Source organism: Chlorocebus sabaeus, chromosome 19 (genome assembly GCF_047675955.1).
Source record: "Chlorocebus sabaeus isolate Y175 chromosome 19, mChlSab1.0.hap1, whole genome shotgun sequence".
NCBI lineage: Eukaryota > Metazoa > Chordata > Mammalia > Primates > Cercopithecidae > Chlorocebus > Chlorocebus sabaeus.
The window spans coordinates 7490633-7513874 of NC_132922.1; the positions used below are offsets into that span (position 1 = coordinate 7490633).

The following is a 23242-nucleotide window of genomic DNA, read 5'->3' on the forward strand; positions in this document are numbered from 1 at the left end:
GAAGCCCAGAGGGGCTGTGAAGAGCTACCCCTGGATGCAATGAGTGTGGGGGTGGAAGTGCGGCTAACTCCCTGGGGGTCTTCAAAGAGGTGGTAGCATTGAGCGGAACCTCCAAGGTTGGGGAGAAGTTTGCTAGGCCAAGGGCAGAGCCTACATAGAGCTGCAAGCAGCCCCTGAGGCTCAGCTCCTGGTGTGTGCAAGGAGCAGCGGGCGTGGAGCTGTGGAGGTGGGCAGGGCTTTGACCAGATTGTGAGGAACTGGTACCATGCGACGTTGATCGTGCCAGATGCCAGGTGAAGTAACTCATTCAATCCTCCCAAAACGTAAGTGCTTGGCTTTCTTAGTTGTTTGCTCCGTTTTCAAATGATAGAGAGAGTACATTTCGGGCTCTGATTAGTCAGTGAAGACAGAGCCGACAGTCCCTGTGGGACAGCCAGCTAAAAGCAGGCAGTGTCACCCAGCAGCCAGGAGGAGAGACCTTGGGAACTGCCAGTTTGGGGCTTAAATTCTAGCCCTCGTCTATCAACTGTGTGACCTTTGGACAGTCACTTTACCTCTCTATCCCTCAGTTTCCTCATAGGAAGGCGTAGTTCCTATCTGGTAGGGCTCTTGTGAGGATTAAACGAGATCGTGGATGTGGAGCATGTAGTGGGGTGTCTGGCACCAAATACTCAACACGTAACCAGCATTCATCTGGCCGTTGGCTTCCAGATGAGATGTGTTGATGTGGACTGGTTTGATGCCTCCAAGATCTTGTGAGGACCAGTACCCACCATTTGCACTCCCAGGGCTGTGCCTGACACATGGGACTCTCCTTCCAGCCACTGTACTCTTACCTGTGCAGAACCACCTGTTTGCAAATACCCTGTTCTTGGCTACAACAAGCACTCACAGTGCCCCCTGAGCCTGACACTAGCAGCCTGCAGACAAACAGTGAGTCTGTGCGGGCCTTTGTCTCAACAACATTGTTTTCACAATGGATTATGGTTACCTAGATTAATTTAAAGGAACGGGCTAAGTCTCCCCACATCCCACCACCTCTGAGCACAGACTGAAACCTCACGCGGCTCTAACTTGCACACACAGCAGCCAAGTAAAGGCTCTCTCTGTTGCTCCTCTGCCTTCAGCTGAGGACAGACCCTTCCCAACAGAGGTCTTTCTGTTCAGCCTTTCTCTTTCTCAAGACAAAGCTCCAGCTCTAGAGAAACCAGACCTTGGTTCCAACAGGCTCCAACCCATCCTGACCATGTGACCTCAAGCTAGTTAATTGACTTCTTGGAGTCTCAGCTCCCTCATCTGTGAAACACTGTAAGAACTAGAGCACCTCATACTCTAGGATCATGGGGCTTCATCAGTGTTGGCAGAAATAAGTCATGCTGTAAGAGTCAGCTGGGCCTGGAGTTTGAAGATTTAGGTTCAAATTCTGGTGTCACCGCTCATGAGTTTTATAGTTCGGGACCTGTTCCTCCAGCCCACTAAGCTTCAGTTCCCCTAACTATGAAGTGGGCCAGTAATACCTGTCTCAGAGGGTCAGTGTCATGATTAAATCTGAAAGGAGATTGCGCAGAGCTTATGTGCAGATGTAAATTCTGTACAGGTACTGGCTATTGTCATCGTTTTCCAGTAGAGGCTTCAAGCTGGCAACCCACAGTCCCTGTCTGGCCCGCAGACATGTTTGGTTTGTCCCCATGGTGGTATCATTTGTTCTTACTAAATTATTTGTCAACACTTAAACATTAAGGGTTATCACATAAAAATCAATATTTCTAGCATCACTCCTACTCAGCCAGTTACCCAGCCCCTGATGTTTGCGGGACTTGAGACAGGAGTCCAAATAGAAGCTCCCATCCCACATGGCTAAAATGTTAAAGTCATTATGAAGCTCCCAAACAAGAATGACTCTCTCTCTTCTACCTTGACAAATATCCCTAACTAATGACCTAGAGGCTAGTCTGGAATTTAGAAGACTGCTTGGATTTTGCACCAGAAAGTGGTAGCATGGGCAATGCCTGCTCCCCTCCCTGCCTTTCCCACCCTTGGCTCCATCCCACACCATGGTGAGCCTCAACACACCCTAAGGCAAATGTGCAAGCTTTGGCCATTTACCCTGAAAGCAGCCACCTTTTGCTTAAGTCTTACTCAGACCTAAGTGTCATCTGATAGGCTTAGGACCATTTGAGGGGAGTTTTAGGGTCCTAAATACCCAGGATGTAATGTAGAGTGGTAGGCATGTGTTCCAGGAGTCCATGACTCCCCTATGGACTCTTTACTCCATGGTGTCGGCGGGGGGCGGGGGATGCTGCTGCAGCCACAGGAGAGGCAGAACAAGGACCCCCAAAGGGTGGGGGCCCAGGGCAACAGCACTCTTGCTCACATTTCACTGTGGTGCTGGCAGTAGCTGGGGTGAAATACACTGCAGCTGTCTGCCTCAGAGGGGGCGTATACTCTCTTGTTTGCCACAGTCTCCACCACTCCCTATTGCGTGCAACCAGCTTTGCTCATTTAACTATCTGCTTGAAATTGTGCTACCTGGAAATGTTTGGAATTGTTTGTGCTGCCTGACAAAGCTTCCTGTACGAGGTTTTGTCCCCAGTGGGCATTTGGTGGCTGTGAGTGGCCCACTGAGTTGTTAGAAGGTTCTCTGTCTTCACTGCCTTGTGCATTTTTGACTGCCTCTGGGCCGTCACTGAACCTCACCCCACAGCCCATCGCCCATCAGGAATAGTTAAGCCCGTTCGCACCTCCTGCTGTTTTGTCTCAAGAAGTCTGGGTCAAGAGTCTTGTCCAGTTGTAACGTTCCTCTCTGAACCACCACTGAATTCCTTAGGGATGGGGGCTGGGATAAAAACCTGATCACCTTAGAAATAAACAGGCCAGTTTGAAAAGCGTTCTGAGCTGATTAGGAGAAATGGGGCTGATGGCTTACATGTTATTTTCTTGCCTAAGTTTTCACAGTTGAACCTTTTCTTTTCTTTCGAGTAAGCGAGGTTATTTTCCTGTGGAGATGGCCTGCCTGTGACTGTGTCCTGGAGGTTGGCCAAGTCTGTCCTCTGGGGAGCAAAGCCCTCACTCTATTTGACATCTTTATTGAGGAATTTCTCAAATATAACAGAAAATGACACCAGAGGGAATTGAAACCATGATGAGATCTTGCTCAACCCCAAATGGCTGCTTTTAGCTGTGTAATTACTTGAAATAGCAGTAGTTCTGTTTGAAAAATATTATTCCAAACTCCATGCAGTTGCACAGCAGAGCAATATTTAGGCTAATAGAATAAAGTTTTTTTCATCTTAAATTAAAACCAGCAGTGGATAATTTCTTCCCGTCTCCACGAAGCAGGGCTCCTCTTTCTCTAAAGCCATTAGTTCACTTAGCCAGATGTTTTCTTCAACCCCGATCTTTACCTTGACTTACTGAAAAATACATTTCTCAAGTTGCTCACGGTTTGAATTTTGGCCCTGCCTCTCGGCACGTTTCTTCCCTGATGAAGAGAAGTCATCTGTATCCAGCTTCAGAAGCACTGATTTATTAGCCAGCTCTCTCCATTTCGTTAACATTTATTGAGCACCAACCCTATGATCAGCCTTGTGCTGGGTCGACCGTCCTACTTGAGTGAGATTCGGGAGCTTTGGTTGAGTCTCCTGTGTGCCTGGATTTGCCTGGGATGCTGTGCTCAGTTCTCTTGTTAGTTCTCATAGCATCCAAAGCCATTAGTGCCTTCTTTTTACAGACGAGGAAACTGAGGCCCGGTGAGGGAAAGGGACCTACCCAAGCTAACACAGACAGTAAGTGGAAGAGCTGGGACTAGAGCCCAGGTCTGGGATTTTGCCAGTTCAAGCCTGTAAGCCTAGCCTGCTACCCACCCCCTGCCCCGTAGTGCCCAGAACTGCACCAGCTCCGGGAGGCTGGCCAGGGTCTCCTTGTCATAGGGTGTTGGATATGTATGCCTGTATCTATCCACGAGTTTGGGAGTCACTGAGAGCATCCAGAAATTCCAGCACATGCCAGGCCAGGCACAGGGAGGGAGTGTGCTGAAGGGCAAACGGGAACCCCTTGCTCTAGAGAGCTCACGCCAAGGGCATCTCCACCCCATAGCTCGTTCAGCCTCCTTGGGCCGAGGGCAGAGCTTGTGGCCTTGTTTAGGCACCTCACATCACCCTCGAGCCGCCCTTTGAAACTTGTCTTACCTCATCTGACTGTACAGAGCCGTCTGCTCCAGCACCCTCCTCTCATGGCCCCCATTGCTTCCACAGTAGCATGAGACCCCCCCAGCCAAGGCCCCACCAGCCTCCCCCCGACCCCATTTCTCACCCTTGCTCAGCTGTGCCCGCTGGCCCAGGCTTCCCTGCACCCACAGAGTCCTGCACAGATCTGTTGACAGGCTGCTCCTCCCCAGCAGGGATCTGGTGAGGTCCTGCTCATCCTTCAAGCCTCAACCAAACCTCCCTTTGCTCAGAGGTCTGCTGTGACCCACACCACACAGTTACATCTCCATTGCAGTTCTGTGTCACGGTCCTGTCTTCTTCCCCTGAAAGCAGAATTTCTCTTGTTTACCTTTCTGTCTTTCTTCTTAGAACCTAGTGCAGTGTCAGATATATTGTAGGCATTTAGTAAATATTTGTAGAATAAATGAATGAATGGATTTGTCAAAATGCCTTGTAGTCTAAAAACCCTCTCACCCAGCAAACCTCTGATTTTGCAGCAGAAAGTGGAAGCATGGACAATGCCTGCTCCCTCCCTGCCTTTCCCACCCTTGGCTCCACCCCACACCATGGTGAGCCTCAGCACACCCTAACGCAAATGTGCAGGCTTTGGCCATTTACCCTGAAAGCAGCCACCTTTTGCCTAAGTCTTTCTCAGACCTAAGTGTCATCTGATAGGCTTAGGACCATTTGAGGGGAGTTTTAGGGTCCTAAATACCCAGGATATAATGTAGAGTGGTAGGCATGGGGCAGAGGTAAAGATGAATTAAATGAGGTATCTCTCGCAGGGCTCTTAGGTCCATGAGGAAGCCAGAAATATTCACAACTCTAATAAAGGGTAGAAAGTGCTATATTAGGGCCAGGCACGGTGACTCGCGTCTGTAATCCCAGCACTTTGAGAGGCCGAGGCGGGTGGATCACTTGAGGTCAGGAGTTCGAGACCAGCCTGGCCAACATGGTGAAACCCAGTTTCTACTAAAAATACAAAAGAAATAGCCGGATGTGATGGCGGGCGCCTGTAGTCCCAACCACTTGGGAGGCTGAGGCAGGAGAATTGCTTGAACCCGTGGGGCAGAGGTTGCAATGAGCCAAGATCACGCCACTGCATTCCAGCGTGGGCGACAGAGTAAGACTCTGTCCCAAAAAAGGAAAAAAAAGTGCTACGTTAGAAATAGTTCTAAAGCCTTCCACCTAGTATTCATCCATTGGTTTATTCCAAAAAATTGTTCTGGGCACCTGCTACATGCCAGCCATGGTTTTAACTGCTTACTATGGTAGCGAACAAAAGCTACAACATCTCCGTGCTTATGAACTTACATAGAGGAGAAAGACAGTGAACACGTGAACATGTAACTCAGTAACTTCAGCCAGGTCAGAGCCACTGAAAAAAATAATAAAATAATGTGATACAAAGTGATGGGGGGAGGGTGACAGCATTGGGTAGGATAGGGTTCCAGTTACTATTGCTGCATAAGAAACCACCTCAGTATGTATTGAGGTCAGGCGTGGTGGCTCACAGCTGTGATCCCGACACTTTGGGAGGCCAAGGTAGGAGGATCACTTGAGCCCAGGAGTTTGACACCAGTCTGGGCAACATAGCAAGACCCCATCTCTACAGAAATTTAAAAAATTAGCCAGGCATGGAGGTGTGCGCCAGTGGCCCCAGCTACGAAGGAGGCTGAGGTGGGAGGATTGCATGAGCCCAGGAGGTTGAGGCTGCAGTGAGTTATGTTTGCACTGCTGCACTCCAGCCTGGGCAACGGAGCAAGATCCTGACTCAGTAAAACTAAAAAAAGTTTTTAAAAATATGTATTGAAGCACCACTATGTACCCCACAAATATACACAATTATTACATGTCCATTTTAAAAAGTAAAATTAAATTTTCTTAAAACTACCTCACATTTAGCGGCATAAAATACTATTTTGCTCATGAATTCTGTGGTTCAAGAAGTCAGACAGGATTGGCTCGTCTCTGCTCCATGGTGTCTGGGGCCTCAACCAGGAGACTTGAAGGCTGGGAATGACTTGATAGCCAAGAACTGGAATCATCTGGAAGTGTCTTTGCTCACCGCTGGTGGTGGTGGTTGGCCGTCAGCCAGAACTCTATGGGCAGCCTCTTTATGTGGTCTTTCCCCATGGGCTGGTAGGAGCTTCTGCACATCATGGTCCTAAGATGACAGAATCCCACGCTTGGCAGTTTTACAGTCTGGCCTGAGAAGTCACCTCCACCAATGAGGGGAGTAACAAGTCTGCCCAGGGCAAGGGGAGGAAGCCTCAGTGAGAGGGAGGAAGTACCACGTGAAGGTCTAGGGGAGGTCCTGTGTCCAAGCAGAAGGGGGACAAGTGTGGTAGGAACTGTTAGGAGTTTGGGGATGGGCCAGGGTGCCTGGAGGATCAGGAGCGAGGGACACGGACTGGAGATGAGACAACGAGGTGGACAGGGGCTGGGTCACATGGGGTCATATCGGCTCAAGAAAGGGGTTTGGATGTTATTCTGTTACCTGGGAAGCCGTGGAATATTTTCACCAGGGACTGACATGTTCCGATGGACATTTTCATTTAAAAATCCCTTCTGGCTGCTGAGTAGAGAGGCAGAGTGGCCTAAGCAGGGAAGCCACTGCAGTGGCCTGGGTCAGAGAGCTTGGTGGCTTCGTTCAGGGTGGCAGTGGGAGAAGTGGTCGTTGAACTCACAGTGTATTTTGAAAACGGTCAACGGGAGCTGCCGGTGGATGAGATGTGAGAGGCACAGGGAAAAGACAGTCAAAACCGACCATTAGGTTTTCCCAGAGTTTCTAGGGGCTCGGCTGCTGTGGCTGAGATGGGGAAGGCTAGGGGGAGGACAGATTGGGTGTGGGGCTGGACACGGAGGTACAGGACTCAGGCGTCTGGCTGAGTTCTGTTTGAAATGATAAGCAGCCATCAAAATGGAGATGGCGCACAAGCTTAGAAGTCTGTAGTCAAACCCGGGGGGAAACGTGAGGGTTTCTACATGGCGTCTAGATGGCTTTGGAAACCAGAAATCTTAATATTCACTCATTTTGTAAAGATTTCACGAGCACCCACCCTATGCTGTGCCTTGCTGGGAGCTCACATTTAGGAGATGGATGATGGCCTTATTTCAGGCCCTCAAGGAGCATCGGAAATCAACCTGCCTGGATCCATCACTTACTGTGTGACCTTGAGCAAGTGACTCTGCTTCTCTGGGCCTCTGTATACTCCTGCATGAGGTGGGGCTGGTAACAGTGCTTATTTGTTTTTTTGTTTTTTTTTTTTTTTTTTGAGACGGAGTCTCGCTCTGTCACCCAGGCTGGAGTGCAGTGGCCGGATCTCAGCTCACTGCAAGCTCCGCCTCCCGGGTTTACGCCATTCTCCTGCCTCAGCCTCCCGAGCAGCTGGGACTACAGGCGCCTGCCACCACGCCTGGCTAGTTTTTTTGTATTTTTTTAGTAGAGACGAGGTTTCACCGGGTTAGCCAGGATGGTCTCGATCTCCTGACCTCGTGATCCGCCCGCCTCGGCCTCCCAAAGTGCTGGGATTACAGGCTTGAGCCACCGCGCCCGGCCAACAGTGCTTATTTGACAGAGATGATGCAGAGGCCAACGAGATGAGCTTTGTAAAACACATCCCACAGTACCTAGCACAGAGCAAGGTCTCAACAGATGTGAATGAGCTAATTAACATTTATTCCCAATGCGCAAAGCGGGAAGACCGTTTAGGGAGAATGGATGTATCCTGGAGCTGGTGAAGATGCAGGGGGCAAGCCTGGGCCTGGGCCTGGGCCGCGTGGGAAGCCCTTTCCTGGGCCCTGCCCCTCATTCCTGCCAGATGAGCTGCTGCCCACGGTCTGCTCCCCACCCCACAAATGCTCTCCCAGCCTCTCGCACTGGTTCTTGCACTTACTGTCTGTTGACTGTGGGGTCGTGTGACATCGCGACTTCAATCCGAGCTCTGCTGTGTTCTTATTTTGTAACTTGGGGCACATCATCTCATTTCTCAGAGTCGCAGTTTCGGTCTCTGTGAAATGGGACTGGTCCCTCTCTGTTAGGATCAGATGAAGAGACGGATGTGCAAGTGGCACTTGAGGCTGCCAAGTGGAGGGGTAGAAAAGGAGGAGTAGGAGGGGCCCTCAGGAGACTCCCGATGGGGCCCGGAGCCCAGCTGCACCTGGGGGAGGAAGTCACCCACGAGTGCCCCGGATGCTCGGATGCTCAGTGTAGGCGCTGTGCTCACAGCTTTCCCTCCGCTGGGCTGGGCTGGTCCCGGGCCTGATGAAAGGGCCTGCGCAATCCCAGCCTTTTAAAGCAGCCCCTCTCATCCTGGAAGACAGCTGGAGACAACGTGTGGCTCCCTGGAACCCCTAATGAAGGCTCGAGTTGCTGCTGTTTATTTGTCTTTATACTTCAACAGCTCAAATACATTTCTTGCTGGGAAAAAAAAAATGCTGATCATCTTAATGTAAAACTAAACAGCTTTGGACAGTCATATACTTACTCCATAAACACCAATATTTTCTAAAGTAAACTCAAGAGGTTTCTTCCTGTTCTCTTTCGTTATGCCCACCTACCACCACCGCACCACCTTTTCCCATTCTTGGCCCACTTTCAGGTGCTCTAAACACACTCGGTTGGAGGGATTTGCTGTCAGAGTACAAGATGGATCCAGGCCCGCCTCTCCTCTCCGCCTTCTACAGCTGTTAATCTGATAGAAATTCTTTGGCCTGAGAGAGACTCCCTGGACAGTGTTGTACATCTTTATGGACTCGCTTCCTTCTTTTCCCAAATTGCTACAAAAAAAGGGAGACCCTAGAGTGGGGTGTAGGGAAGCAGACTGGTTCAGACCCGCGCGTGTTTCGGGGTGGAGTGGCCTTTGACAGCCTCATGCCCGTGGCCTGCTTGGGATTGGGTGGGGGACAGTGGGGTGCTTATTACAGGCGGCCAGGTGGTTCTTCCTCCCAGCCCCCATCTGGCCCAGCGATCGGAGCAGAATCAGTGGCCCACAGAACAGAAGTCAGGCTCCTTAGGCCACTGACTTGCTGGGGGACCTTGGGAAATGCCCTGCGTCTTTGTGCCTCAGTTTCCCTGTCATATGTGAAATAAAAAGATGGGATTTGATCAGTGGTTTTCAGATGCTGTGGAGTTTATAGCAGCAGAAATCTTTTCTTCCCAAGCAGAATCATGCAGGGGTTTCACACTCTGGCTGAGTGGGAGACAAGACTGGCCACAATTAGCGCTCTGCTCCCCCACGGAGCCTGTCTCTACCTCTGCGAAGTTCCCGGAGCCCCTGCAACTCCGTTTGGAATGCCCTGGCTGGGCTGCTGAGTCAGAGCCCTTCTCCCTCCAGCATCCCGTGACCTGGCAGTATGGTCATATGCTTTGGCCCCAGGGACAGTGGCAGCTCAGCTCTTTCCCGTGTCTGCCTTGTCCCGGCAGGATGCAGTCCTTGTCTGTGTAGGTCTCCTTGTTTCTCAGAACTGTCATCTCCAGCATGGTGAACACCTTTCCTCTCCCTAACTGTCCCGCCCTTTCCTCCTCCGGGGTGTCTGTGCACCTGCTGTTCTGCCCTGAGCGCCCTTCCCCAGCCTCCTGATGAACGCTTAGTTTGGCCCCCACTTGTTCCTCAGGGCTCAGGTGAGGGATCAACCCCTAGAGAAAACCTCTCTGAGCTGCACAGCCTCCCCTAGGCTTCCCTCTGACACGGCCCTGAGCTCCTGGGCCTGGCACTCCGGCATCTCAGGGCAGATCTCCCCTCCTTCCCTGGGAATTCCTCGAATGCTGAGCTATGGATTGGCCAAGCTCTTCATCCGAGGCCCACATAGGCCAGGCCCACAGCAGGCTCATTGGTGTGGTGGAGGATGGTCAGGTGGCAGGGTAGCGGGGCAGAATGTTGGATTCCGGCCCTCAAGAGGCACACAACTTGACAGTGGCGGGTGCACAGACCTGCCGTGGGGGCAGGCAGGTCATCGACACACTTGGAGCTGGGTAGATTCGCTGGGAAAGCCTCACTGTCTCCCTCAGCCAGCAATGGCCTGTGACTCCCCAGTCCACTTCTCCATGCCTGGCTCCTTCTGGTCTCTGCTGTAGACACAGGGAGAGCATGGACTTGGGGATCACTCACATTGGCCTCGGCTCCCACTCCCTTCCTAGCTCTCTGTTCTTGGTTTCCTTTCCTGGAAAGGGGCATGCTGGTGTTCCCAGGATGGGTCTCTGGGAACACAGTGAGGGGCGTATGTGAAGGAAGGTGGCACATGGTGGGCCTCAGGACCCTTCACCTCCTCTCCCCTTCCCACTCTCCCTGTGCTTGTACGTTCAGGTCAGGGATTGCATCCCCGTATGAGGCCACCTTCCCCTTGGTAGGAATGTGTGTTCATGATCCTGTCCTCCTTCCGCTGGACTGAAATCTGTTGTCATTGTGCCTGGTGCCAGCCCCACCTTTGTAGGTCTCAGTTTGGTGGCTTGAGGAAGAAACCCCGCTCTGTCTCAGAGCAGAGAATACCGAGTCCATAAACAGCAAAGAAAACACTCGCTGCAGACACTTGCCTTCCTCTGTTCCTGTTTGCAGTCCCTGTGCCAAGGACTTGGTCAGAACTCTGAAAAATTAAAAAAAAAAAATAAGTGTCTTGTGAAGGCTCCTTAAAAATACCCTGCCAGCAAAACATATGCCCCCAAACCAGACACAGAGCCATGGCCCTAACTGGGGGCATTAGCAACAATTGAGGGCATCTCAACCCAGTCCAGTAGTTCGTCTGTCAGTAGTCTCACTTACCTCGGAGCACCCTGGGCCCTGGGTGGCGTTTGGGGTCACCCTGGACATTTGCTAGGCCTGGCTGCATCAGGGCAGATGCTGCAGTGACCCTCCTCCCACAGGCTCGAGCTGTTTATAGTGGCCATTAGCCAGGCATATGTATCAGGCTGCCCCAGCACCCCTCCCTGTCACCCACCTCATCCCAACCACATACAGCTAGAAATAGACTGCTGGCAGAGATGCCCTGCGCCTGGCTGGCACTCTTTATTTGTGGGAAGTGGGCAGCCATGGCAGCAGCCCAGCTGCTTGGTCTGGGGTCTTTAGTAACCTCCCAGGTGCTACTTTAATGACGGGGAGAGGATCCCACAGGCTTGACCTCTCCTGGCTCATCTGCTGGCCGCCAGGAGGTCAGACGCCGGTGGAGTCATTTGGGACCCACCCATGGTGGAGGCCCTTCCGAGTGGGACCCTCCCCAGGGCCTGTGTTGCCATTGTGGGGGTCTGGCTTCCTCGGCCTGGCAGCTGGCCTTGCTGACGCTCCAGCCTTTCCTTCTCTCCTTATGCTCCCAGCAAACTAAATATTAAGCCTGTCCCCACGCACCTCATGCTCTCTGGGCCTCTGCACACACCATTCCCCTACCTGGAGAACCTCCTCCCAACTTGTCCCGGGCACCTCAGCTCTTCCTCCTGCGCCTCTTCCCTGGCCTCCCAGGTGAAGGGACCTGCTCTCTGTGTTCTGCTCCCTTGCCCTCCCTGACAACTCTCAGGCCTGCCAGAATCACACGAAGCTGCAAATGTCTGTTTACTTATCCATCGGCCACCCGTGCAATAATTATACAGAAACACTCAGAGAAATCCAGAGAAAAACAAAATCATCCCCCATTTCTCACCCCTCCAATAGAGCAAGCGTTTTCATGTCCTGATGTCCGTGTCCAGTGTCGCCTGGGCGTGGACAGAACTGTCTGTGGTGGCAGTCACCTATCAAGGTTTATGTGCCGCTTCTCCTCCATATTCCAGCAGGACTCTCTTCACTGTTGATGCGGAATCACGTCGCCAAGATGTGGGAATGGAATGAAAGCCTGGGACAGTGGGGGCAGCAGGGGTGATTATCTGGTAGGGACAGCAAGCATGCCCCAATGCTGTTCTGTCAGGACATGCCCCGGGTGCTTATATCTGCAGGTGAGGGGCCTCTGAGATTAGTTAGACTGACTCTTGCCCTCAGGGAGCTCCCAGGCCCTGTGGAGAAATACTCCCACTATGGTGTCCTCTGTGTAATGAATACTAGGGGTGTGAAAAGGGATGGTGAGGGGTGGGTGACTCGCCCTACCCCAAGTGAGTAGAGGGTCCCCTGGTGGGGGTGGAGATGGGGTGAAGGGAGGACCTTTAGGAGGGGGGAGCAGCATGTGCAGAGCCCGGAGGTGGGAAGGGCTCGGCCAAGGAGCAGAGTGGGTTCAGAGCAGGTGGTGGTGGTAAAAAGGCAATCTCTGTCAAATGAGCCACGTATACCATGTGCTCTCTGGGTCTGAGACCCGGAGATTACACACACACACACACACACACACACACACACGCACATGACCAACCGCACATCCCACCACAAAACGCACCTTTCTCTGCACTGGTCCTCACGTGGCTTAGAGAGACGCTCGCTACCTGGGTTCAGCCTGCCTGTTCCCGCTTCTCACGGCACACTCTTCTTATCCTGCAGGGCTCTGACCCCACTCTGGTTAGTAGACACTGGTCTGCCAGTGTCCTTACCACCTCTCTTTCCTGGAATGGCAGCTCCCTGAGGGCAGGCCTTGGCCTGTTCTTCCCTGTTTACCCTTGCACAAGTGTGGTGCCTTGCACCCCTGCCAAGTGACTGACTGAACAAATACATGTGACTAATCACAGAAGTTCACTGGAGATGGATGTGGCCAATAGAAAAGATGGTGGCAGATGAGGCCACCGCAAGTGCAGACGCTGTACCGCAGGAGAGTCAGTCAGTTGTATGCAGGTTAACAGGGGTCCGCAGGGAGTCATGAGAAGCAAAAGCTCACAGTTGTTGACCCAGGAATCCCACTTCTGGGGAGCTCTCTGAAGGCAATAATCCCTCAAATGAAAAGGGCCATAGCTGCCCAGCTGTGTCCTTCACAGGGGAGTTTATTAACAACCGCACAGGGGCGTGGAAGAGGAGCCCACTACAGACTGCACAAAGCAGCAAGTCAGAAGTGGGGGCAGGGCCAAGCCACAGCACAGAAGGCACTTTAGCTCAGCTCACAGATCGACTCATTACATTTAGGAGAAAATCAGCTTGTGCAAAAAGACGGAAACAAAACAGATGCTCCTGACGGTGGTTGTGTCTAAAGTGTAAGGTTGTTGATCAGCTTTTCCACTGTTTCTCAGAATTCCTTGTCGGCTCAGAATCTTAAATAATAAAACAGTTTTATTGGTCAAGTTATAGGGAGCCATGCTAGGTCTTTGAGAGAAGGAGAACCACAGACAGAATGTGGCCACAAACTCAGAGACAGGTTGGCCGTGGGGAGGCCTGCGAGTGTGCCAGTGCCTAAGCTAAGCGAGTGCCCCCTTTTCTGTGAAGCTTCCTGGCGCCCACACCCAGCCCTCCGCCACCGCCCTCTGTGGCCTGCTGTCTGCCTTTCTCTGGTGCGTCAGCTCTGATGAGACAAAACTATTCGGTAGTCCGGGTTGTTGCCACCAGGCCCAGCCGGGGCCTGACAGGGAGGAACTGCTGAGTGCAGGAAGGAACAAGCCCACATGTGGTAGGCCCAGCTGGGGAGCTGATGCAGGGCATCAGGAGGCCAAGCGGCCGGGATCAGGGTGTGGCCACAGGCCTGGCAGGTGCCGAGGACCCTCACGCTCGAGGAGACCTCATAGGTGAGGACAGGTGTACACATGGAGGGTGCTAGCAAGGAGGAGGAAGAGAAGGAGCAGCCGCACAGCCGTCTGGCAATTTCACACAGCTTTGGAGGGTGGAAGAAAATGTGGACTTCCATGGGGAAGAATTAGCCCCTGAAGGTTAGAATTCCGACAGAACTGAGGCTGGGAAATGGATGCTGGGAATCAATCAGTTGACTTGGCTGGAGTCTGGCGGGATGAGCCAGCCAGAGGACCTGTGTACCTGGGGTGTCGTGGGAGCTCCAAGGCCCCTCCTTGGTTCAGGGGAGTTTTGTTTTGTTTTTCAACAGGAGAGGGACTTGCCCTGCCGCCCCATCCACCGGCCTGGAGGTAATCACATACAGCTGGGCCCGGGTAGGCGCGGAGGCTCTTCATTAAGCGTCCCGTGGGAGCATTTCCTCTTTCTTTCCTTACAGCTTCTCGCTTTGGTTCCATGATTTGTTTGTTTGGTTTTCCTCCTTCCCTCTCTCCAGTCCTCCATTCTTATCCCCATCAAAAGAAATTTTTAAAAACTCCAGTGCCTCCTACAGATGTCCAGCCAGGATCACATTCACAGCTGCACTGTCAGAGGCCTGAGGGGATGAAAGCACCCCGTTCCCAGCCTGGCTCCGTCACTCACATGCTGGGGACTATGGGCAGTCTGCACACTGCTTGGAGCTCCCAGTTACAAAACAGCTACTGCCCTGGGCTGAGATTAACTGAGATAACTGTAACGAGAGTGCCTGACCCTGAGTGGGGGCCCCAGCCAGCCCCTGCCCTGCCTGTGATCTAGAGGTTCAAGGAGGAGCTGGCCTTGCCATAGGTGGTCTCGCAAAATGAGTGAAACGTAGTTCTGTAGGGGATCCCACTGTGTCTCCAGACCCCTTCCCTCTCCACTCACTTCCTGAAACTGTGCCCAGCTCAAGCAGCTTTTCTTTAGTGGGAGACTTTGGTCCTCGTGTCAGTAAAGGTGCCGACAAAGAAGGAGGAGAGGCTGAGCTGCACCCCTCTTCTGAGGCCTCCCAACGCGGGTCCCTTCAAGCACTGAGCACCAAAGCCACAGGCTGGCAATGACTGTGAGGCCACTTGGTTTCCCATCGCGATCTCTGCACAAGCTCCCGACTCTCGGGCAAGGCCAAAGGGGCAGATGAGCACAGCCCTTCTCTGAGAGCCTTCTCTGGCACCTCCTGATGTCAGTCCCTGACCCACCCACCTACCCAGGACCCACTGCCAGCCAGCGCATGCTCCTGTCACCCATCCAGAGCTGCTTCCTTGAGTGGGTCCTGGGGCTGCAGGGTCTCATGGCAGCCCCTCTGCAGCCACACTTTGCAGCATACACCAGCAAAGGCTAGGTGTCTGATCCCTGGTGGGACGGCCTTTAGCCAGGGCCTATGGATGTTCAGGCCAGAAGCGCTGTTCCCCACCCACACTTTTGGAAGTGCTCACTCAGTTATCCAGTCCGCAGACGTATTTCATGTGCCCCACGCACTGTTCAAAACCCTGGGATACTGGGATGCTCAAGACAGACGTGGTCCCTGTTCTCAGGGGCTCTGTGTTGTCTAGTGGGAAGACAGAGACAGTCAAAAAGAAGATTCCAGGTGGGTGGGGGCATGCTCTGAAGGAAGTGGGGAGGGATATGTTACAGAGTGACCCGTCTGCCACTTTAGCTTGGTGGTCAGAGTGGCACGTGACCTGAGGTCTGAAGGAGGAGGAGGAGCCAGCCGTGCCAAGACAAGGGAAGAACATTCCAGGCAGAGGAGCAAATGCCAAGGCCTGGAGATGGGAACAGGACAGCCAGGGTCAAGGGAAAGCAGGACACAGCAGCCTGGCTGGAGGTGGGTGAGCGAGGAGGAGGCCAGGGCGGGGGACGTGGGCAGAGCAGTTCCTGTGGGCTTGGTGGCCGGGAAAGGGAGTTCATGTTTATGACAGCTTTGGGGGCTTTCAGGCAGGGGGATGGCATGAGGTCCATGAGGGATGGAGGATGGACAGGGGCAGGGTGAAGTCAGGGAGTTCGATAATCCAGGCCAGAGACGAGGGCGGCTGGACCAGCCCTGGCAGCCCTGGAGGGGAGCGAATGTGTTGTACTCGTGGTGAATTTCACAGGCAGAGTTGAAAGGACTGGGCCTGCTAAGGGCTTCAATGTGGGGAGAAAGCGGCATCAAAAATAACAACCAGGTGTTTTGCCTGAAGCGACTGCGGGTTGTGTGACCATTCGCTGAGCGGGGAAGGCTGAGGGCAGACTGAGCTTTGTCTCGTTCTATTCTGCTTTTGTAGGAGGGGGACTTGGGAGTTCAGTATGGGCCGCATGAGGTCCGTCATGCCTGCGGGATGTCCGTGTGCAGGCACCAGGTCAGCTCTTGATGTCTAAGTTGGAGGGTGGTGGAGCAGGCAGGCCTGGGGGTTTGGGGGCAACCTTGGCAGATAGGCAGCCAAGGGACAGTGCAAAATCTCCCAGAAACAGAATGTAGATGGGGTGGGGGCGAGGGCAGAGCCCGAGAGGAGCCCAGGCCCCGCTGACCAGCACTGAGCTCCTGAGTACCTAGCACTGCCTGAGGCTACTTGAAAGGAGGTGGTGTCCATAGAATAGAAAAAAGTATTTGCCAGTCATATAGGTAAGGGCTTAGCATCCAGGATATATAAAGAATTCTTTTTTTTTTTTTTTTTTTTGAGATGGAGTCTTGCTCTGTCGCCCAGGCTGGAGTGCAGTGGCCGGATCTCAGCTCACTGCAAGCTCCGCCTCCCGGGTTTATGCCATTCTCCTGCCTCAGCCTCCCGAGTAGCTGGGACTACAGGCGCCCACCACCTCGCTCGGCTAGTTTTTTGTATTTTTTAGTAGAGACGGGGTTTCAGCAGGTTAGCCAGGATGGTCTAGATCTCCTGACCTTGTGATCCGCCCGTCTTGGCCTCCCAAAGTGCTGGGATTACAGGCTTGAGCCACCGCGCCCGGCCATAAAGAATTCTTACAACTCAAGACAACGCAGTTTAAAAATAGGCAAAGGATCTGAATAGACATGTCTCCAAAGAAATGGAGACGCCCCGCCCACCTGGAAACTCTGATTGTTTCTGTCTTTCCACAGACAGCACAGAGCCCGTGAGAATAGGGACCGTGTCTGTCTTGAGCGTCACTGTATCCCAGGGCCATACAAATGGCCACGGAGCATGTGAAAAGCTGTTCAACATCATTATTCGTTAGAAAAATGAAAATCAAAACCATAATGAGAAACCATGCCACACCCACTAGGATGGCTGTTAAAAAAAAAAAAAAAAAAAAAAAAACAGAAAGGAGCAAGTGTTGGTGAGGATATGGGATATGGAGAAATTAGAAACCTCATACTTTGGAAATGTAAAATGGTGTCGCCCGTGGGAAACAGTCATTTTCTCAAAAAGGCATACATGGAGTTACCAGATGATGTGACGGTGCTACCCCCAGATAGGCACCCAAGAAGAACTGAAAGCATACAGCCCCACGACGACTTACACACAGTGTTCCAGCAGCACTGTGCATAACAGCCACCAAGCTGACACAACCCAGATGTCCGTCAGCTCACGAAGAGATAAATAAAATGTGGTCTGTCCGTGCAATAGAATATTATTCAGCCGTAAAAGGGAACGCGGTGCTGAGACACGCTATGACATGGATGAAGCTTGAAAACATGCTAAGTGAAAGAAGCCAGACACACAAAGACAACTATTGTGTGACTTCTTTACATGAAATGTCCAGAATGGACAAACCCATAGACGGAAAGTAGACACGTGGTTTCCAGGGGCGAAGGGGTGGGAATTGGGACTAACCAAAAACGGGCATGGGGCCTCTTTCTGGTGTGATGGAAACATTCTGGAATTAGCAGTGATGGTTATGCTACATACATAACACAGTGAATATACTAAAAGTCACTAAGATGTCGGCTTAAAGATCGTATGCTCCATGAATTCTATCTCAACCAGAAACCGGGATTGGAGAAATAGCAGAGGTCTCACGAACATAGCATCGAAAGGCCCATCCACACCGTCCGAGCAGACCGCATGCACAGCTCTGTCCACTTCTGGGCCAACCGTGAGTGCCCCAGTAAGCTGGGGTCCCCAGAGAAGGGCGAGTGTGCCAGAGGCTTATTCAGGAGGGAGCAGTGTCAGGAGCCGAACGGCTTCACTTGGAGACCAGAAGGCCGAGGCAGGGCTGAGTGCTCCCCTCTGACGTGGTTTGTTGTTGCTTTTGCATTTTGGAAGAGACTTTGCTGTCACCAGAGTATGTTTGTACCCGTGATTCCCTGAGGCATGAGCGTCGGCTTTGTGCTGCACTTGCTCACACTTGGTGGTGGTCTGTGTGTGCCAGGCGCTGCGCAGAGTACCTTACCTCCATCACCTCCTTTGGCTCCCAGACACCTCAGGGACTTTTATCCCTGTTTTATAGAGAAGGAAACCAGACCCAAAATGGTGAAATGGCCTGCTCAAGGTCACAGAGCGAGTGACTCACTGAACTTTTTTTTTTTTTTGGGAGACGGAGTCTCACTCTGTCACCCAGGCTGGAGTGCAGTGGCACCATCTCGGCTCACTGCAAGCTCTGCCTCCCGGGTTCACGCCATTCTCCTTCCTCAGCCTCCCGAGTAGCTGGGACTATAGGCGCCCGCCACCACGCCCGGCTAATTTTTTGTATTTTTAGTAGAGACGGGGTTTCACCGTGTTAGCCAGGATGGTCTCGATCTCCTGACCTCATGATCCGCCCGCCTCAGCCTCCCGAAGTGCTGGGATTACAGGCGTGAGCCACTGCGCCCGGCCGGCTCACTGAATCTTGTACTCCATCTGGTGTGACTTGTGGAGCAAGAGCCAGGTCCCGTGGGCAGTGGTCCCAGGTCAGCGTCACGTCCCTGTGAGGACTGGCCAGCGGTTTGCACTGGGCGGCAGACTCCTGTCCTTCCCTAGAGATGCACAGCAGGGGGCGGCAGGGCAGCAGCTGGGCTGGAAGGCGGGACTCAGATTGGGAAGGGCAGAGTCAGCAGACCCCAACGGCCAGCAGGCTTCACCACCTCCGCCTCCCCTGGACTGGCTTGCTGGGTTTGGACATGAGCAGTGAGCTTGCTGGTCTGGAAAGCTGACCTTACCATTCATACGCCTCATCTCCCACCCTGAGCTTGGACTCAGGCCCAGGCCAAGAGGTCGGCTCTGTGTCTTCTGCACACGGCCAGCCTGCTGGGGAATCAGGACCCCCAGGGAAGGCTTCAGCTGATGCCCAGACCAGGAAGCAGACAGGTCCTAGGAGACCCCAGGCATACCTCCTGCCTGCCTGTGCCAGCAGCTCTTGACAGCTCGGAGAGTGTTCTGGATCTGGCAGAACTCAGGCCCCAAAGCTCTAAGACCCGTGTGTATTTTACCCGAAATCTAATCCATCTGGTTCTCATTTATTTACACTTAACTCATCAAATGCAATTTTGCAAGAGCCGCTAGATAGCCAAGAGGCTTTTCTGCCTAAGCCACACTTCTGAAAGGAACTGGCGGCCGGGGGCCCTCAGCCCCCTGGGACCAGGTGGGAGCTCTCAGTGCTGGAGGTCGAGTTCACTTCCTAAGATGGGCTGGGCACCTCTGCCTCTGTTTCCAGACCTTCTGTGGGAGCTGGGACATTGGAGCCAGTAGAGGGCCTGACACACAGTAGGCTCTTGACAGCCATGAAAACATGGGTGGGGTCCAAGCAGAACACAGAGTCTCTGTTTCAAATTGGGAAACATTTGCGGGAAACACAAAGCAGCCAGAGCTGGATCCAGAAGTAATTTTTAGTTGTTATAAATAACTGTGAACCTGGACTCTTGGTCCAAAGTAGAACAAACAGCCAGCTATTAATAAAAACAAACATCAGCATCCTGAGCCAAAAAGCACACCTCCCAGGGAAACTGGTCCTGCCTGCAGAGGCCTTTCGGAAGCAGGTCAACCTATGGCCTGCTGATGTCAGCTCTGGAAATTCTTCTTGCTGGAAAACAACCATGTCAATCACAGCACGTGGGTCCCCTCTCACACGTGACCCTTCAGTGACTGGAGGTGGCCTGCACCTATGAGGACTGAGTGGAGATGGGCAAGAGTCACAGGTGAGGGCCATCTGCCGCGAGAGCTGTGCTCATGCCAGGCAGTGCACAGTGAGGTGATGGGACCTGATCCCAGAGACCCCGTGGGACCAAGGTGCCATGTCCTGTTCCAACCAGACTCATCACAGCAGCCACTGCCCATGGAGAAGGGATTGGGAAGGAGAGGCTGGAGGCTGAGAGACCCAGGAGAAGTGTGCAGCCTACCCCAAAGCGGAAGCTGAGGTCCAAGCCCCAGGGCTGTCTCATGGGAGCCAGGGAGACGGATGGGCAAAGTGGCATGGAAAAAGTCAGCAACCTTGGTCAGACCCTTGGGAGAGCAGCAGAAGAAACGGGCTTCAAGGACAACAGGGTCCTCAGGCCTGGTGGCTGGGTGAGGTGAGGGCCAGACCCTGACCACTGAGGCCCCTCTTTTGTGCTCCAAATGCTCGGCCTTTCTTGACTCGGTCCTTCCCTTCTCCCACCTCTGCCCTCCCCCAGCTCTGCGGGCTGAAGGAATGAGAGCTCACTGCTCACAGGGAGCAGCCTTCAAGGACCTTCAGGCTCCCTGTCTTTTGTCCCAGACCTCACTGGAGTCATCTTTTTCCGAGGGTGTCTGCCCGCCCCACCTGCTGAAGGCCCCTGTGGCAGGGCCTGCCAAGGTTCCACCTTCTCTTCCTCCCAGCTCCCTTGCCTGCCATTTCACCCTTGTCCTGGAAGAGGGAAGAGCTCCAAGGTTCTGATGGCACAATCACAGATACAGTTGTACATCATAGGAGGCTGTGAACCAGTGCCTTCCAGCCTCAACCAGGCCGGTCCAGACAGCCGTGAAAGGCTCCTCCCAGAGCTGGGCATCAAGGGCCCGCTCTCCACTCTACCTCCTCGGTCTCTCACCAGTTGAAAGGATTTCCTGAAAAGAGCCTCCTAGAGTCTGCCCCAGAGCCCAGGGGACCTCCTCTCCGCTTTGTAGCTAAGTCCCTGTGCTGTGCCGAGGAGCTCTGTGCCTTCTGGGAACATTCAGCTGTGGTCATAAATATAGATGAAGGACCATGAGCTGCCAGCAGGATTCAGAGGCAGGACACTCCCCCTACCCCTCCTGGAGCCGCCCAGGGATTCTGGACCCCGGGTTGGAAACAGGCCCACTCAGGGGCTTCACTACACGCAGGCTCAGCCCTGGCCCAAGGCCTCAGTGGTTTGGGACACTCTACGTGTCAGGTTGCACAAATGTTTTCTGCAGGGACTGTCCCCCTGCCAGTTAGACTGATGTGGGGACCCGGACAGGGCTGGAGTTTTTGAGCGCTGTGTGGGGTCTCGCCAGGGCAGGGTGCAGGCCACAGAGCAGCCTTGCTCACTCTCCATGCCCACAGCCTGGCTCTGCTGTTCCTCTTAGGCCAGCGTCCAGGACCCAGTCAGCCACCTTTCCCTGGTTGCTTCCAGAACTCTTCTTCTGTTAGAGGCTGCAAGCCCTTCCCCATCTGGGCCCTGCCCTGCCCCTTCCACAGCCTTTGCTTTCAGAATACCTCCGCCTCCTCCAGGATCCCCAGGCTCAGGTCACATCTCTCTGCTCTTCTCAAAGCAGCTCGTGCTTCACCTCTTCCAGGAAGCCTCCCATCTGTGTGCTCTGGTCCAGAGCTGGGTGTCCCTGGCAGCTCACGGGTAGTGTGGCACAGAGTAGGTGCTTGGTGTTCATGGAGTGAGTGAATGAACAGAGACATTTCAGGTAGATTCAGAAGGCAAGAAAAACTTCAGTCTGGACAAGGAGGGGAGGCAGTTCCAGAAGGAAGGTGGCATGCACACTCGGGCAGAGGTGCCTGGGTGGGGTGTGTTCAGAGAGCAGCTGCAGGAGATTCCTAGAGCATGGCTGAAGAAGTGGGCAGGCTGCGAGAGCCCACTCACAGCTGAAGCCCCCGTCATGCCCAGTGGGAATGAGGACAGCACTCTGCCCCCCGGGTCTGGTCCCTTGGCAGTAATGCGCTCCCTGGCACTGGTGTGTGCAAGCACAAACTGTGCCATCCCATTTACCCTCCTGTCACTTGGGCACTCACTCTTGGCCTGACACGCTGCTAGGAGCAAGGATATAAAGGAGACTCAGATCTGTCCTCACCCCAGGGCAGGAACAGGGCAGCCAAGCCCTCTCTGGTCCAGGGCAGAGGAAGGAAGTAGTGAAGGAAGGCAGGCCTGGCCTGGAAGCTGGGGTGGAGTGAATTATGCTGGACACCAGAAAGACTACACAGAGGAGGAGGCTGAGCACCAGGTTTTGGAGAGGTGGGTGTGGAGGGTCCAGGGAGGTTTGTAAGCATCAAAACCTGGGTACCTTCGTCTCACTACTGTCATCGGGCTTGAAGGCTCCTCAAGAGGAGGAGAGGGAGGGCTTTGGACTCATGGGGCTTCCAGTTCTTCTTCTGCCTCTTTTAGAGCTTTGAGAAAATCTCTCCCCCTCTCCAGGCCTCAGTTTTCTTGCCTGAGAATCTGGAATAGTAAGAATAATGCCCCCAGCGTAGAGCTATTGTGTGGATTTGTTAAGATAGTGCCTGAGCAGGGGCCTCGCTGCGGTAGTGAGGTTGGCAACCCCGCCCAGCCTCAGTGGTCACGTTTGTGTGCGGGCTTGGGGGTGGGGTAGGATTCTCACTCGGGGCCAGCCACGCAGGACCCATCCGTGCACTGACAGTCAGTTCCACGGGGCAGAGAAGGAGGAGGGCTGCACACACCACAGGCATTCCGGGAGCACTTCCCAGAGAACATGGTCTGCAATCCCTCAAGCTGTGGGAGCACTTCTCAGGCATGAGGCCTGGACATCGCCCACAGGCCACAGGGCAAGACAGGGGCAGAACTCAGGCAGCCTGACTCCCAGGCATGGGTTCCCCTCTCGCCATGAGGGCACCTCTCATAACAGAGTGTGCCGAATGCTGGGGGACCATGGGGCGGGGTGTGCTGGGCTCACAGCACCCCTTGGAAAGGGCCAAAGGACTGTTTCTCAGAGTGCCCTGCCAGGCCTGGCCAGGGCCTCCAGGTGAGCCCAGTCTGTCCTGGGCTTGTGGGCAGCATCTCACAGACCCAGCTGCTGCGGTTGTACGCTCTTCAGACCTCAGTGTGGGGCCCACTGGGAGTGCTGGAGACACGGGGTGCAAGAGCCGTGCGTGGGACCTCAGGCCCTTCCCTAGAGATGCTGCTCATGGCCTCAGGCCATCCAAGAGATTTGGCAGCTGTGATTTCCTCCCCTCCTCGGGGGCCAGGGGTGAGGCCTGTTTGGACCACAGTGGGAAAAGGGTGCAGAGGGGCAGCCCCCTCTTCCCGTCTGCTTCATCTCAGGGCTTTATCACTTGGGAGTGGGGACAAGACATGTTTACATGGCCCTGCATTTGTTTCCCATTATTCATCAG

At 53.5% G+C, this 23242-nt stretch overlaps 1 protein-coding gene across 2 annotated transcripts in view; it reads left to right on the forward strand.

The window, feature by feature from the left end:
* SCUBE1 (signal peptide, CUB domain and EGF like domain containing 1) overlaps positions 1-23242 on the forward strand; it is a 143347-nt gene that overhangs the window by 29517 nt on the left and 90588 nt on the right. The window lies entirely within an intron of this gene.